Source organism: Penaeus japonicus, unplaced genomic scaffold (assembly GCF_977035675.1).
Source record: "Penaeus japonicus unplaced genomic scaffold, GWHDUDI00000001_assembly GWHDUDI00000003, whole genome shotgun sequence".
Classification (NCBI taxonomy): Eukaryota; Metazoa; Arthropoda; class Malacostraca; order Decapoda; family Penaeidae; genus Penaeus; species Penaeus japonicus.
In genome coordinates, this window is record NW_028234405.1 from 3,517,031 (window position 1) to 3,519,530 (window position 2,500).

The window sequence follows — 2,500 nt, forward strand, 5'->3', positions numbered from 1 at the left end:
GGTGACGTCACGCCTACCTCCGCTCCCCCTCCCTCCCTCCCTCCCTCCCCCTCCTTTTCACACCTGAGAGGCGGTTTCGCTCGAAAAGAAAAAAAGAAAAGGGGAAGAAAAAAAAAACATGTCCCATTATGGATGAAGTCCGTAATTGGTATTTCTTTTTAGTTTCCATCATATCCTATTTCTTTTTGGAGGGATTTTTCAAACTTAAATTGTAAAGAAAATTAATTGATGGCATTAAGGAAAGTATGACTGGTAATGAAGGAGGAACAGAAAGATGAGAGTGGGAAAAGAAGAGGAATAAATAGATAGCTAGATAGATGGGTCGATGGATAGATAGATAAATGGATGGATAGATAGATGAATGGATGAATGAATGGATGGATTGGTGGGTGAATAGATGGATTGGTGGGTGGATAGATGGATGGATAGATGATGGATGGATAGATAGATAGATAGATGGATGGATGGATAGATAGATGAATGGATGGATGGATGGATGGATGGATAGATAGATAGATAGATAGATGGATGGATGGATAGATAGATGAATGGATGGATGGATGGATAGATGGATGGATAGATGGATGGATAGATAGATAGATAGATGGATGGATAGATAGATAGATAGATAGATGGATGGATGGATAGATAGATGAATGGATGGATGGATGGATAGATGGATGGATAGATGGATGGATAGATAGATAGATAGATAGATAGATGGATGGATGGATGGAGAGACGGATGGAAAGCGTCCATTGAGAACCTCGAGACGAAAGCTCAAGCTGGGATATGCTACAAAATATATCAATAATCACATTTTTACCTAATATGGTGAAAAGATTGTTTATCCCTCTACCCATCTCGCCACATAACCCAGCATCAAAGCATCTCCAATTTCCCACTAACAAACACAAAGTAAAGACAACGCTGTAACAACGACCTTAAAAACAACAAAATATAAAAGACGGATATTGTATGACCATGTTTTTACCACATCACCAGCTCTCAAGGCTAAGTTTATACTGCATACCATATAAGCAGATATGGTGTACCGTATAACCAGGTTTTTTTTATACCGTATAACTAGCTCTCGTATACCGTACACCGAATAACCAGCTCTTGTATACCCTATAACCAGTTCTCGTATACCGTGTACCGTATAACCAGCTTTTTTATACCGCATAACTAGCTCTCGTATACCGTACACTGAATAACCAGCTCTTGTATACCCTATAACCAGCTGTAGTATACAGTATAACCAGCTTTCGTATACCGTATACAGTATAACCAACTATTGTATACCGTATAACCACCTCTCTTATACCGTACACCAAATAACCAGCTCTTGTATACCCTATAACCAGCTCTAGTATACAGTATAACCAGCTCTCGGATACCGTATACAGTATAACCAGCTATTGCATACCGTATAACCAGTTCTCGTATACCCTATGCAGTATAACCAGCTATTGTATACCGTATATCGTAGAAACAGCTCTAGTATACCGTATACTTAATAACCAGCTCCCGTATACCGTACAACCATCTCCCGTATACCGTATAACTAGCTCTCGTATACCGTATACAGTATATCCAGCTCTCGTATACCGTATATCGATAGAAACAGCTCTAGTATACCGTATACTTAATAACCATCTCCCGTATACCGTATAACCAGCTCTCGTATACCGTATAACCAGCTCTCGTATACCGTACACCGAATAACCAGCTCTCGTATACCGTATACTTAATAACCATCTCCCGTATACCGTATAACCAGCTCTCGTATACCGTATACCGTATACCCAGACATCAAAGGTCATACAAAGGAACATCCTGTAAGTCACCTTGGACGAAACAAAGCAAGTGACCTGATTTTGCGCGCAATGATGGCTTTAATTACCAGAGTTTGGCATGACCTGAGATGGCAATTGGGTTTCGTTCTTGAAAGTTTGACTCGCGCCCTCTAACAGGTTTAGCATAGGAGGTTACCTGTGTCAAAGGGGCTGAATTTGTGCTTGGAGTAAGTGTTTTAACGATGTTACGTGTGTTGATGGTTCGAAGGAGGGGGAATTTCTAGGAAGAGTATGGTCTTGATGATGGGTGGACTTTGATGGGTGTTGAAGAATGTTTTTTTTTTATTCATTTGTTTATTTATTCATTATTATTATTATTTTTTTAAAGTTAGATGGGTACCAGAGGTTCCTTTATGTAAATGAGCATCGGTACTTAAAATAGATGGATGGTACTAGTTAGTATTATGCAGGAATTATGCAAATGGTGAGAATATGCAAACAGAACCATGCGTACAAATTTTAGTGTAACAGATGTAGATAAGCATTTGCATACACAATCTAACGTACCACGTATGCAACACGTATGCAACGGAAACAAATCGAACCGAAGATCGCCTCGAAACAAATTCTAATCACCTGAAACGTTTTCCGAATCACCTGAGACATTTTCCATCTCGTCCGAATCGCTTCGAATCCCTTTT

The 2,500-nt window shown here is 39.6% G+C and overlaps 1 protein-coding gene across 1 annotated transcript in view; it reads right to left on the reverse strand.

Annotated features, from left to right (window-relative positions):
* LOC122246173 (Rap GTPase activating protein 1) overlaps positions 1 to 2,500 on the reverse strand; it is a gene marked incomplete at its 5' end in the record, with an annotated part of 657,887 nt that overhangs the window by 655,170 nt on the left and 217 nt on the right.